Genomic DNA, 15,358 nt, shown 5'->3' on the forward strand with positions numbered 1-15,358 from the left:
AAGAAAGCGAGAGAGTGCAAAAAAGAGCAAAACAAAAGGGAACATCAGCGTATGTACCCTTGCGTATGATCTTGGTATATTAAGTGCTGCACAGAGCAAATTCATATACAAACAAACAAGAAAAGAGTAAAAAAATAAATATATATATATAGGCTTGCTAGGAAATAAAAATGTCTTTAAGGATTTAATATGATATTAATATGAAATAGATTGAGAGACATTGCATCAATGGAGCTGTACATACCTTGGCCAGCAGGGGGCAATAAGCATCACCACCAATATCACAGCTTTGAGCTGACCCGGAAGTTCATTCCATTATTGATGAGCCTCACGAGCGCGCACAACGAGAGCTAACGTTAGCTTTGGATTTGTTCCACTTTGGAATACAAATAATTCATTAATTAATGCTTAATTGTGACTTTACTACAAACACTGAATGAATGAAGTCCTTGATGAACCAGTGGCTCTCTGTGGCTGATGAAGAGATGTTTGGGCCCGGGTCGTTGAATGAATTCTAGATTGTTGTGAGGTGAGGAACAAGACCATAGTGAAAAATGTCCCACATGTTAATATACAATACATGTTAGAGTATTTTATTACTATATAACTAATATGTATATATAATGGTAAATATATTATAAACAATACAACTGGTACATTGGTATGGTAGAGTATGTTGATACAATATAACTACACAGTTTGTTATTATTACTATATAAATACATCTGTAATGGTAAATATGGTATTATAATACAACTAATACATCTTTATGATAGAGTATGTTATTACAACATCCCTTATAACGTTGCTGTTGGGCAGAAACCTCATATCCATTCAATGTTTCATACAAGAGTGTTGCACAAAGTAGTGAAACTAGCAGCTCTACAATCGGCTATTTTCACAGCTTTTTAATATTTCTTAAATAATAATTAAAAGTAACGTTTTTTTATATACAAGGTTTCCGCCCTGCAGCGACAAATCTATACCGTAGTGTTATTATTACAATATAATTAATAGAGCGTCTGTACAGTAGTGTTAGTGTATGATAATACAATATTTAACTAGTAGGCTACATCTCATTCTGTACGGTAGAGTATGTTAATACAATATAACTTGTTAATCTGTACAGTAGAGTACGTTCATACAATAATACTAAATATGAACGGTAGATTAACGGTATGTTAATACAATATAACTTCTACTAACTAGTACAGATTTGTCTAACTATTGAGCCTGTTTGGCCTCTGGGGACGACGACGACACACATTTATACTTTTGACATATTTTTGAACTACTGTATGTCTATAGGGAACAATTTTTACCAGCTTTAGGTCATTTTAAACCTTGAGCAGTGTGGCACAAACTGTACGGACCAAATGAGGGGAAAAAATAAAGAGGAAAGAGAAAAAAGATGTTGGAGTACCGGTACCCAAAATACTGGCATTAGATAATATAATCTCCTCTCTAAAGGTTTTTTAGTGGAACGGTTGACCCATGAACTAATAATTGTACATAGACTCTGATATTTAACAACATCTTACCAAGACCGTGACACTCTAAAGCCTCAAAACGTACCCTTTGACCTTGATTTTTTTCCACACTATATCACATTACCATTGCAATTCCTTTTGGGTTTGGTCCTTTTTAAACTTTGATTGACTGGACTATCAAGGTTGCAGAACTAAACTTTTTGTTTGCTTGTTTTGTTCTTTTTTTTCCTACTGGTGATTTTCACAGAGCACCACAGGGAGAGGTCTACAGTATCAAGAGAGACGGCCTCCAGAAAATATTCAACGTTGTCAATTGTCAGAGGAACAGCGAGAGATGGACCAGGAATGTGGACTACAAGATGCAAAGCTGACAGCAGGTATGTAGTGTTAAAGTTTTTTTTTTTTACTGGTGGTTTCCACTGACTACTACAAATTGAGGTCTGTGTTAACCCATTAAAACAGCATCAGTGTCATTTTAGATTTGAAATACTTTAACCATTATTGTATACTTTGGCTATTCAAAAATAGCAGATATACAAGCTCATAGTGCGACACTTTGTGCCACGCTATGAGCTTGTTGATCTGCTATTTTAGAAAAATCTTGAGAATTTGTGCAAATTTTAAATAAAAAATGTTTGCCTTAAGTTGTATATATATTAAAATCTTTGCTTCATGGTCCCTGAAACAAGATATTTTGAGATGGGGGGGTCCGCGGCCTTGACATGAAAATGTTTGACAACCGCTGCTATAGCATTATACGTCTTTCAGACGTTTAATAATTGGTCCCTGAGCCACTTGGGTGGTGCAGGGGTAAAGTACCTGCCCACCTCTCTCTCTCTCTCTCTCTCTCTCTCTCTCTCTCAACTTGTGAGCTTGTAGGTCTGATTTGTTTTTGTATTCTCTGTCATACAATGATGTACAATGCCATTCACTAGGAAAGACCAAGCATCAGACAAAATAGGTTTAAGGTTGTTTATGGAATAAACCCAGGAATATGGTCGTTTATTGGCACGTCGCATGCGCAGCTTGGGACGTGCGGCATAAACGGCCAAGGATGCAGAGTGCCGAATGTTCATCTAAGGTCATCACTACACGCAAGCGTGGAGTGTGTGGCATTAGATGACCAAGGCACGAACAACATCTTTCGCTTTTGGAGTATGGTCGTTTATGGGCGCGTCGCATGCGAGGCATGGGACGTGCGGCATAAACGGCCATGATGCTGAGTGACGAATGTTCATCTAAGGTCATCACTACACGCAAGTGTGCAGTGTGCGGCTTAGATGTCCAAGACACGAACAGCATGGGGGGTGCTGGCATGGTCATCTAAGGTCATCACTACACGCAAGCGTGGAGTGTGCAGCTTAGATGGCTAAGGCACGGAATGACATTCGGGGTGCCGGCGGTGGTCATCTAAGGTCATCACTACACGCAAGCGTGGAGTGTGCGGCTTAGATGGCCAATGGCATGGTGGTGAGTGCCGGCGTTATCATCTAAGGTCATCACTACACGCAAGCGTGGAGTGTGCGGCTTAGATGGTCAAGAGCACTGGACATGGGAAGGCAGGTGTGATTAAGAGGGGACGAGGCCAAGGAGGGCGATTCCGGGGGGGTCGTGGACCCAGATACTTTGGCTTAGGGGTCCGAGGCGTTAGCCGTGCAGAGGTAGATTAAGGGACCCCAATTGTGTTACGGGATCATGGAGAAGTGGGCGTTATAGAGGACCGGGACGTTTGTACGGAGGTAGCTGTAGTAGGCTTGGGATGACCAGCGGCTTTGGATGATGTGACCAGGAACTCCCTGCTTGATGCTGTGGATGTTGCTCCGATTCTAAAAGTGACTGGAGAAGTGATCTGGAGAGTATCCTGCTTTGGTGAGGACCAGGCGGTGGTGGAATTCCGAGCGATGGAGGACTGATTTGAGAACAGAGAGCTTCTTGCTGGTGGTGCTGATGGGGGAAGTGGGGAAGTCAGCGACTAGGTGAGGGAGTAAGTAATCCCCCAAAAAAAACATGAGTCCGGGTAGAGTGGCAAGACCTTGAAGGTGGAGATGATGTCTGATTTAGATAGCCAGGCGCCGCGGCCGGCGAGACGGATGAGGGTGAATGCGTGGTCGACCGTGGCAATCCACGCTGTGATGAGGCTATTGGTGCTGAGGACGGAGGTGCCATGGGGTGAGGAGAGGTCAAGATGGGCGTTCCTTGCCGTAGTAATACAGGTGGTGATGCCGATGGGGCTGATGCGGTAGGTGGGGAAGGGAGGGAAAGAGAAGGGGCCGATCATTAATCCGCTTTCTAGGTGGGTTTCTGGGGGCAGGTGAGGCGGGAGTGGGCACCGCCGCAGGAAGTGCACACGTGGAGCATCTTGCAAGATGACAGGTCGCAGCCGCCCTCGTTTCAAATTGTTGCACAGCATCCTATTTCCCAAGGAGACCAAAGGACGGCCGCGTCTGTCCTTGGCCTTTGTAGCCGCGGGGTAGTTGTTGCTGTCGTTGGATTTTGGAGGGTAACTGGGGATACTGAAAAGTGAAGGAATGGCGGGGCTGGTTTGGTGTGAAGCGGAAGGGCGTGGAGTGGGACTGCTTGGAGCGGGTGCAATGTAAGTGCACAGTGTGGTTGGATGGGCGGGGCAGTTGCACAAGCTGCATGAATTGGTAGTTTTCCCAGCGAAGATCCGGCAGTATAGTTCCAGGTCCAGAGTGCCCCAGTACGTTGATGAGTTGAATTGTTGTAGACGTGAAGCGGCTCTGGCGGAGAATTGGCGGTGATATTCGTAAAACAGGGTACCTCCGAACCGGGCGGAGAGGTCCATGCATATATACAGGTGGTCGTCGAATTTCTGGCGCCGGGACGGGTATGCGGAGCAGAGGATGTCACGATAAATGGAGAATGCCAGGACGAATTCGGTTGCGGTGAGAATGGATGAAGTGGATGGGGTGAGGTCGCGGAGGGTGATTGAGACTCCTCCTACTTCTACTGACCGGGGATGGAAACTGCTGGCGGATGGACGGATGAGGGATGACAGGTCGATATCCACACCTAGTAGTATCATATTTCTGAGTGATGAGGAGACCATAGGGGCGTTGAGGGCGATGGCTGATGGAGGCATGGGTGCTGGTGTAGCTGTAGCAAGACAAAAAGAGGGGCGGTGGGAGTGGGGGGGTTGGAAAACACTGGGTTGGGAGGACAAGACATCACAGTGGGGTTAGGTACAGGGGCACCAAGTGCAGCGTGGGGGGGCGGGCCCAAAAGCTGGAAAATTGGCCTGGAAAGCACCAGTTTGGTGGGGTTGGTATGCAGAATCAAGGGGTGGAGGTGGGAGGGAGGTGCCGCCTGCTGCAGGTAATGGGATGGAGGGACAAACGATGCAGAAGTTAGGGGAGCAGGCACATGGGGCACGTGAGATGGGTGGGGGCGACACAGTTGGGCGGGGAGCAGCAGGGATGAAAACATGAAACGTGAGAAGGATAATTAATAATTGGATTGATACTACCCGTTTGTTCTTTGGTTGGAAAAAGGCTTGTTACCACCATAGGTGTTGCTGGATGGCTTGGTAAAAAAGCCTGGCTTTGGAAGCTGGTGTCATTGCCCCGCGACGGAGCCGCCGGCCGCGTGACGTCACCACCGCGCGACGAAGCGGCCCGTCGCGTAGCGTTTCCGCCTCGCGACGAGACCACCTGCCGCGCGATGTCACCGCCACGACTCTGCCGCTGGGTGTAGGTGGAGCGGGCCGCCGCACCACGTCACCGCCACGCGACGATTTCGGAAATCTGAGTTTAAATACCCCGGTAGTTGGCAGGGGAGGAGTTGTCGCTTGATTGGAGATGTGTGAGTGGTTGGCACGGGTTGGCACGGGGTGGAGTTGCCGGTGGCTGGTTAGAGTTGTGATTGGTTGTCTTCTCCTTGGTCAAACCTCCTGAACATCAGTTGTTCCAACTCCATTTGTTGTACAAAGGATTATCTTACACTGCTGTGACATAACCCTATTGGTACCTTATCCTTTTCTCTACATAATGTCGGCATCAATCTTGGAACCCATCAGCAAAAAAAAAAGAGGAAACACATGTTTTTCCTTTGAATTTGCCTCTGGGGAAAACGCCCAATTCCAGACCGGATGTTGGCCCGTTAACTCTCCTTCAGCCCTCCTCCGGTGGTGCTCCTTTCTTTACATTCCTAATAACAACAACTCTACACGTTTTAATGGGAGTTGCCGACAGATTCAGCTGCGGAGCTCTAAATCTGTCTCGCGAGATTATGTCAGCATTGACCTGTACATCTGACAAACGGATGAATTATGTTCTCCAAGTAACTCCAGTGTTAAGTGGTCAGATGGGTGGGCCACATACATTTTCAGAGCATGCTTATTTTAATGATCAATCATCGATTGTGTTCTGACTTGGATCAATGGAACTAACGTAGTATACTTTCAGCTCCTATTTACTATTTCACTTTTTACGCTTTCAAAGAAAAAAATACCATGACATTTTCTTCGCATAATTTGTTTTCTAAATATAAATGTTCTATATATTAGGAAGTGTTTAGCCAATTATCTTTGGTCCACTTGCAATATCCTCACGGCCCACCAGTGGGCCCCAGCCCACAGGCTGAGAATCGCTGCCTTAATTCATTATAATTGCAAACAAAACAAAAATCTAAAATTTAAAACACCTAATATATTTTATTTATTTCAGAAATAGTTCACCTTTTACTCAAGGGGGACAACACCCATCGCAAGTTGATGATAATAATGTGTGGTCCAACCCTATGGACTGTATGGCATGCACGTGCAAATAAAAATATATAATATTGTTTTGATGCTCATATTAACCTTAGGAAGTGTTAAGTTATTAGCACATGGATTCCATACATTCCATAGGGCTTGGTGCTCTTTTACTTGTCTGTGACATACTGATTTACTGATGAATTGAGTGCAAAGAACCACGATGGAAACAAGCCCCTGGGTCTTTCTGTGTCAACCCTATTAGCAAAACCATTGACCTGTTAACCCTACCTGTTCTGTTAATAAGCACGTTAATATAGTATTCAATCAATCAATACACTGTAATAACATGATAATAGAAAGGTCTTCACTAATACACACTGTGAAAGGAATGAATCTGCTTATGAGCTATATTAGGCCTATATTATATGTGATGTTTATTAGGCCATTATTATAATTCAGTAATTCACACATGTGATAACTTAAGTGGTGTGCCTAATAATCCATTATTCTGTTGGTGTCACCTATCCCAGGGGTCGGCAACCTTTTTGACATGAGGTGCCATGTTTTTATTTTCTTGATATAGTAAGGCGGGAAATTACAATACAATAAATTCAATACACGATAGTAAACTTGGTGATACAAGCGCGAAATTTGGCACAGATGACCCTCATATGACCCTAATTGATAATCAACCTCTGGCCACGCAGAATTCCTAAGATTTCAAGATGGCCACCACCAGTTTTCAAAGTGGCTGCAACTGAGCCAATCTTTTGGACATATCACTTTGCTGGGGCTGTAAATCTTTGATTTCCCCCTTATTTTAATATAAGAGAATATGTTCTGGTGGTATTTCTACCAAGTAAGATAAAAAATAACATTAGGTTCCAATATGGCGGCATATTTTCCAATATGGCTGCCGATAAATTGCAGAAATGTGCTTATGGGTTAATCCACATGAGCTTGTAGCACATGTATTTGTATTAATTACCATACACCAAATCCATTTATAGCAAGTTATTTGATAGCTTTTTAATGACCTAGGGCAACATACTTTTTTATGTTCACCAATAAATACAAAAACGTATAGTATCTGCTGAATGCATAAAAGAAGCAAAGACCTGGTGACTTTGATTGCAATAGCTGATGCAATTTCATGAACGGGGATCCATCTGAGGTCCTTCAACAGCTTTTTGAAGCCACGTTTTTGTGTCTGGGTAGCTCAGTCAGTAGAGCTTTCACCTTCGGATCACATGGTCATAGGTTCGATCCTGGGCACTGCCAACTCAGTGTATGAGTAGGTACGGTGTGTGTGGCTCCACCTCAGCAATACCGTACAATGACAACAACGTCAGTATCTGAGCTGCGAATCATGGTGTATCAGATGCTATCCTCTGCAGCTATGCCTCAGATACTGACATTGTTGACATATCAGTTTCACTTGTTCAAAGACTTGGCTTGAATTAGCTGTGGATTGCCTTTGGAAGGAGGGAAGGACCTCAGATGGAACCCCATTCATGAAATTCATCAGCTATTGAATCAAAGTCATCAGGTCTTTGCTTCTTTCATGCATTCAGTGGATGCCATACAGTTTTGTCCTTCCATGGAAAGGGTAAAAGGTCAGCATGGCAGACATGAAACTTCTCCAAATTAGGTTCAACACCTGTTGCAGTAAATGATAAACATATGCAAGTCATTGAGGAGTTCGTAGTAGTCATGTACGATAGAAGTGGTTCTTACAAGGAAGTGAATGAGGCACGACTGGATTTGTTTGCAAGAAAGCAGCGATCATATGACTGCATTCCACCAACAAGTGCTGCTCTGAAGGAACACTGCAAGAGAGCTGCATTCCAAGCAGGACATATATGGGGCCAGTCACTCTTGTGCAGTCCTGTTTCGCCAAGTCCAATCCACTGGGGATGGCACCAGAAGGGCAGAACCTGGCTTCCAAACTGGACGGATCTTCCGGTAGTGGCCAAATCATGCCAGGAGCTGACACGATGTGGATGTAAAAAAGCACTGCTTTAAGTTCTGCACACCCCTCTGTGGTTGCAGTTGCTAGTACACTGGCCTGTCACTTGCCCAGCCACCATTGTAAATGAGAATGTGTTTATAATGACTTAATAACAAAACAAAAAGTAAGCACTAAGCTTTACCAAGCTAATAAATCACTTTCAAATGTTCCATAAATGGATTCTGTGTATGGTAATTAATACAAATACATGTACTACAAGCTCATGTGGATAAACCATAAGCAGATGCACATTTCTGCAATTTCTCGGCAGCCATATTGGAAAATATGCCGCCATATTGGAATCTAATGTTATTTTTTAGTGTACTTGGTAGAAATACCTCCAGAACATATTCTCATATTTTAAAATAATCCCCAGCAAAGTGATATAGTCCAAAACATTGGCCCAGTTGCAGCCATTTTGAAAACTGGTGGTGGCCATCTTGAAATCTTAGGAATTCTGCGTGGCCAGCGGTTGATTATCAATTAGGGTCATATGAAAGTCAACTGTGCCAAATTTTGCACTTGTATCACCAAGTGCACTATCGTATCAATTTCCCGCTGCACTAATAGTCAAGGGTGCCATATCAACATTAAGTTTAATTATGACACCCCATAATGTTGTGTACATATGCTGTACACAACAACCTTTGTTTTTGTTTTGTTTTTCTTCTTCTTTTGAAATATTTTAATTCACATTGAGACATCGTAATGGTCATTAGACTCTGAGCATTAACCCACTATCTCCCAGACTCCCTCACCATCTTATTCATCAGTCAGTGTTCAGAGTTTGATTGAATGTCGAATTATGTGCAGGAGGTAATTTGCATAAAGATGAAAGGGGACTTAAAGGGATACTCCACTTTCAAATAAAATAAACATTTTAAAAATATATTAAAAATAAATGAAAAAAGTAATGGAAAAATCACGGCCCCCTCACGCATTAGAGTGTCCTACTAATGTGTGAGGGGGCCGTGATTTTGCCATAACTTCTTTCATTTTTTAAAAATATTTATTTTTAATGTTTATTTTATTTGAAAGTGAAATATCCCTTTAACTGATTTGACGACAACATTTATTCATATCTTTTAAAAACACTCACACTCAGTCATCCCAGTGTGCCAGTGATCACCCTCCCCTGTGCCATTGTTGGCATCCGTGCCTAACGTTGCCTTCCCCTGACCCAATGGAATCCTGTATATTTTTGCCACACTGCGCTCTGTCTGTCTGACTGTTCTGTCTCACCACAGACGGTACACGAACAAGCTGGGTTTATACTGTACTTAGTCCCACGATCTACGCTTATGTATAATACGCTTATGTATAATACGCTTATGATAATTTTAGAATTATATCATATCATGGAGTCTAAACAAGGCATTCAAATCAAACTACTTACTGTAGGATGCCACGCAAAGGAACAAGACAAGATGCCTTGAAATATAAACAGAGTTGAAGTTTTAAATTATGTTTTGGATCATTTGTGATCGAAAGTGAAACCAGCCTGACCGCACCATAGCATGTCTGTGTGTTTCAAGGGGCATCACGTCAAGCTTATCTAACTCCATAACTATATTCGAGTAGATTAATTCAAGTTTTCACCACGCAGCTGTAGCTTATTAAATTCAAATTGGTTTGATTACTATTAGCAGATGCTCTTAATTTAAGTACCAGTAAAAAGTACAGTACTTGAGTAAATATACTCAATTACTTTCCACCACTGCAGGCAATGGTGGCCTGGGAAAAGACAAGGCCTCTTGGGGGGGAGGGGCTAAAAGAAATCAACATCTAAGTTAAAAGCAGATAAAGCAATATTATGAATCACAGTAACAGGAAGAATAAAAATCAATCAATGGTAAAAACAGATAAAAGCAAGCAAGCAAGGGCAAACTGTCCAACAGTCAGTCCAGGGGACGCATGCTATTTTACCTCCACTAAACGAAGAATCAACTTTGTACTTGTACTTCATCGACTCATGGTGCATTTCATTGGTCATGAGACCGGAAAAGGGTAGAAAAACTAAATGACGTAGCCACGTACGCGCCCCGATGGGCTGACATTTAGTACCCTGTGGTGTAAGAAACACAGCTGTAAACACAGCTGTAGCTAATGACATGAATAATGGATTTCTTGGGTTTTTATATTTTATTATTATAGTCAATACATAACATTGCTTTACAGTGGACCAGCTACCACAGCTACTAAACAGAGGAAACATTTAATGGATAAATGTATGGTTCAAACATTGTTTAATTTTCTCTCATTTATTCTTTTGCCTAGAGTTCCTGCACCTCCCTGGTGCAGAGAGAGAGTTTGCTGAACAGCAGGAGAGGAGCCCAGTCTGGTCCCGGAGGAACCAGAACCTCTGCAGTTTAAAGAGGAACAGGAGGAGCTACTTCAAAGACCAGAGGGGGCTGATGGGTCAACATTAACATTACTAGCAGTGAAAAGTGAAGATGATGATGAAAACAGAGAGACAAAGCCTCTAGCCAGCACCTCAACTGAACACATGAAAACACAAGCTGTTGTAGAGGACTGTGGAACATCACAACCAACTAGTGATGACCACCTCCTCTCTTCCCACTGTTCTGAGTCTGACACAGAGGACAGTGATGATTGGGAGGAGACCAGGGAAGGTCAGTCAGCTTTAAACACACTGAAATCACACAAGACACGAAATGCTGATGGACAAAAATTGTGTTCGAGAAACAAGCTGTCCCAGGACTTGAAATCATCCAAACAACCCCCATCCATGAGTCTCAAAGGCAAGGGAAACAAATGTTGTGAGGTTTGTGGCAAAACTTTTAGTAAAAATGCATATCTTGTAGAACACATAAGGATTCACACAGGTGAAAAACCCTTTAGTTGCAGTAAGAAGAGTACTCTTGTGGTGCACACAAGGATCCATACAAGAAAACCTTTTCATTGTACTGTTTGTGAGAAAACGTTTGATATTGCTCATGGCCTAACAGTACACATGAGGACTCACACATGGGAGAAGCCCTTTTGTTGTAGAACATGTGGAAAAACCTTCCATACTAGTCAAATTCTGGAAGCACACATGATGATGCACACAGGTGAAAACACCTTTAGTTGTACAATTTGTGATAAAAGTTTCTGTCTGAAGAATACTCATAAGAGTCAAATAATAAGGCATATGAGGACTCATACAGATGAAAAACCCTTTAGTTGCAATTTTTGTGGCAAAAGTTTCAGTCGGAAGAATACTCTTGTGGTACACACAAGGATTCACACAGGAAAACCTTTTCATTGTACAGTATGTGAAAAAACCTTTACTAATGCTCAAAATCTAAACGTACACATGAGGACTCACACAGGGGAGGACTTGAACTCATCCAAACAAACCCCATCCATTTGTGAGGTTTGTGGAAAAACTCTTAGTAACAATGCACATCTTGTAGAACACATGAGGATTCACACAGGTGAAAGACCCTTTAGTTGCACTCTTTGTGAGAAAAGTTTTAAAAGTAAGTGTTGTCTTGCGGTACACACAAGGATTCATACAGGAAAATCTTTTCACTGTACAATTTGTGAAAAAACGTTTGCTATATCTCATGGTCTAAAAGTACACATGAGGACTCACACAGGGGGACACCCCTTTTGTTGTAGAATATGTTGTAAAACCTTCAGTTATAGTCATCTTCTAGAAAATCACATGAGGACTCACACAGGTGAAAAACCCTTTGGTTGTACAATTTGCGGCAGAAGATTTATTTCTAAACACAATCGGAAATTACACATGGTGACTCATACAGGGGAAAGAGCCTTTCTTTGCTCATTTTGTGGGAAAACTTTCAGATACAAGGTAAATCTTGAGGGACATCTGAGGACTCACACTGGTGAAAGACCCTTTAGTTGTAACGTTTGTACCAAAACCTTCCACTTATATAAGACATGGAAGGCCCACAGTAGGACTCATACAGATGAAAAATCCTTTAGTTGTAAAGTGTGTACTAAAACCTTCAAAGAGAGTAAGTCTCTAAAGGTGCACATGAGGATTCATACAGGGGAAAAACCCTTTAGTTGCATAATCTGTGGCATAAGCTTCCGAGGTGGTACAAATCTAAAGGTCCACATGATGACTCATATGGCAGATACACCTGCAGGAGATAAAACTTTCATTTGCACAGTCTGTGGGAAAGGCTTCAAGCAGAGCGGACATCTGAAGGTCCACATGATGGGTCATACAGGAGAAAAACCTTTTAGTTGTACAGTTTGTAGTAAAAGCTTTTGTCAAATATCTGCTTTGACAAGGCACATGAGGACCCATACAGGTGAAAAACCCTTTACTTGTACAGTTTGTGGTAAAGGCTTTGCTCAGACGGATACACTGAAAAGTCACATGAGTAGGCGTAAATCCTGTCTGAAAACGTAACTATTCTGTTGTGTTTAATATCATTTTGGGTAGTGTGCAGGTAATGGATAGCCATATATGAACCATAAACATATGATGAGTACATTGTCTTTAATGGGTTGACACCATTGTACATATCAAAGTTTCTATCTCCCAATAACTCCACAAGGGTCTTGATGCCTACTGACCAGTCACTTGTTAACACATTGGGTGCCTGCATTTCTTCCATCCACTTGCGTTATACGTTTCGTGCTGTAGAAGCCCCGACGCGGAAGTGCATGTAAACAAAGCGTGCGTGCGAGACGGCGGAGGGTCCCGACTAACGCCTGGAACAATAATATTTCCAACGCGATCCTCCATTGCAGCGTGATCGCCGATCGAAAACGGCTCGTTTCCACCACGTTAAAAAGAAATGGAGATAAGCTTTTAGTCAAGGAGATAACATTGAAAACGCCGACCGGAAGGATTTTTGACATGGAGCCACATCCAGTCTCTTCTTCTCAGAAACTCCTTGGGTGATGTCAAAGTTTAGTTTTAGCGCCCCACGTGGGCCACTCGTATAAAAATAGAATTGGGTCAAAAACGGTCCGGACTCTTTTCGGCACTTCTCGTTTGGATCCTCAAAAACGGTCCGGACCGTTTATGGCACTCGATGTGTTAAGATCCCACCAACAAAACTGAAGACCCGGGGAGATAGATAATTTTCCGCCGTAGCTCCCAAGCTGTGGAACGAGCTTCCATCCCATGTTAGAGCGTCTCAAATCCTGCCTGTGTTTAAATCATGTTTGAAAACTTGTTGTGAATTCGAAAATTCAGACAGAATTGCTTTTTCCACTAGGCATTGTGTATATGTTGTCCTGTTTATTGTGTATTGCTTTGCTCTTGTATATTTTAGTTTCACATTGTTGTTTTAAATGTGCTCTATAAATGAATTGCATTGGATTGTCACACTTCAGTAGTAGACTACTATGCCTACTATGATCTTTGAAATATATTATGCATTGAAATACTTTTGTCTAAACAGGAATCATTTAACGGAGCCAAATAATGAAATGAGATGTGGAATTCAAGCTCAGAATCAATTTTATTGTCACATCACAGGTTTACAGTAAGAAAATGGATGAAGTTTGTTATCAGCTGTGCTGCTTAATAGGCTTGTAGGGCTGTTATCTAATTTAATAGCGTATGCTAAAATGTATTGAACATTAGTTCCAGGCTAGAAAATATAAAGCAAAACAAATCATAATAGAGATGATTTTTAATAATAACTTGCATAACTGTTGATTGTGAACCAGCTGCGTTATGACATTACCACTGTTAATGTTTGCCAATCCACAACACATGGTTTACAAACTGTAATTCTGAACATTGTTATTATAATTCTTTACAGTTATTTGTATATTTACTAATGCAGTTCATTAGAATCCTTTACAGATGTATGCATGTATGTATATTTACTTACTAATGTAGTTCATGTAAGCTACATGCGTTCTCCGTCGCTGTTTATTACGTATTCTTGACAACAAACTGACAGGTGAAAGAATGGCATCAAAAGTGATCAAGAAAGTAAATAAATAAACACGATTTTTGGGCAGAATGTACTCTTTTGTCATTAAAAGTGCTCTCAAGACTTGCCGGAGACCTCATTCAATGCCACTTTGACTATGCTTGCACCTCTTGGTTCTCCAACATCCCGATGTCACTAAAAACTAAGCTTCAGACAGACAAACTGATTCGACTACTTCTCGGACTAAAGCCCATGACCCACCTAATTCGCATCACATTTCACTTGTCTGGGATGGCTCAGGGTACTAGACAGGGTTAAGCAATTAAAGGATTGTTTTTTAAGATTGTCAAATAGTCATTGCCCTCAATGCCCTCATACCTGACTAACTACCTCTCCAAATTTAGTGACACCCACAGCCACAATACTAGAGGGAGCGACAACGATCTGGTACCACCCATCTATAGAACAAACATGGGAAAATTCTCATTCCACTACTCTGCCACCAAAATGTGGAATGCCCTGACACCATCCCTTAAAAAATGTGGATCACTGGCATCTTTCAAACAGGCATGAAAATCCATCTATCAGGAAACCACAAGGGGAGGTAAGCTCATTTTTCCCATAGAAAGGTGACGTTCACTGCTGAAAAGTTTCCCCTTTTTTCCTTTGTACATAGTGTTTTATATTTGTTGATATTTATTTATGTGTTATTTTTATGCTATGTTTAATTTTTAAATGTTTTATTGTTTTTTCTGCACATTGATAACAAATTCAGTGGTATTCGGTTCATGACATGTGCCATAGGGGGAAAGTGAAAAAACGTACAGGCCTTCACATTGAAGGAACCACAACAAAGGGAAAGAAAAAACAAAATAAAAAACTTGACAAAACGACAACATTAAAGCAACAGGGGAAACAATAAAACCAACCCGATTGTATTTGGGCTCGTTTTTGTTTTGTGATGGACTGTTTTATCAGCCTGATCTCCAGAGATTACCGTAACATTGTACGGAACGAGTGCACTTCATTCCGTGGATAGCCGCCTCGGAAATCCCAAATTGCGTGCATATGTACGGCGCTCCCTTTGTGACAAAACCATTTCGGAGGCGCGCAGTCACAGGCGAACTGTCACCCCGTGAAGGACCACCGAGGGAGCTAAGGCGACCGAGTTGCCGTCCTGAACGGTGTGACGTTCGCCTGTGCCTACTCAGCGCCGTTTGAGTTATGTACCGATAGGCACAGAATCGTAAATTTTGTTGTG

At 42.1% G+C, this 15,358-nt stretch overlaps 1 long non-coding RNA gene across 1 annotated transcript; it reads left to right on the top strand.

Annotated features, from left to right (window-relative positions):
- The first annotated feature begins 1,736 nt into the window (after window positions 1-1,736).
- LOC308078566 lies at window positions 1,737-11,941 on the top strand. Its single transcript, XR_013932549.1, has 3 exons — window positions 1,737-1,867; window positions 10,496-11,064; window positions 11,389-11,941. It is a non-coding gene; the product is annotated as an uncharacterized lncRNA (long non-coding RNA).
- Window positions 11,942-15,358: the final 3,417 nt, after the last annotated feature.

Source organism: Gymnoscopelus braueri (genome assembly GCF_963280865.1).
Source record: "Gymnoscopelus braueri genome assembly, chromosome: 22".
NCBI classification, from domain to species: Eukaryota; Metazoa; Chordata; class Actinopteri; order Myctophiformes; family Myctophidae; genus Gymnoscopelus; species Gymnoscopelus braueri.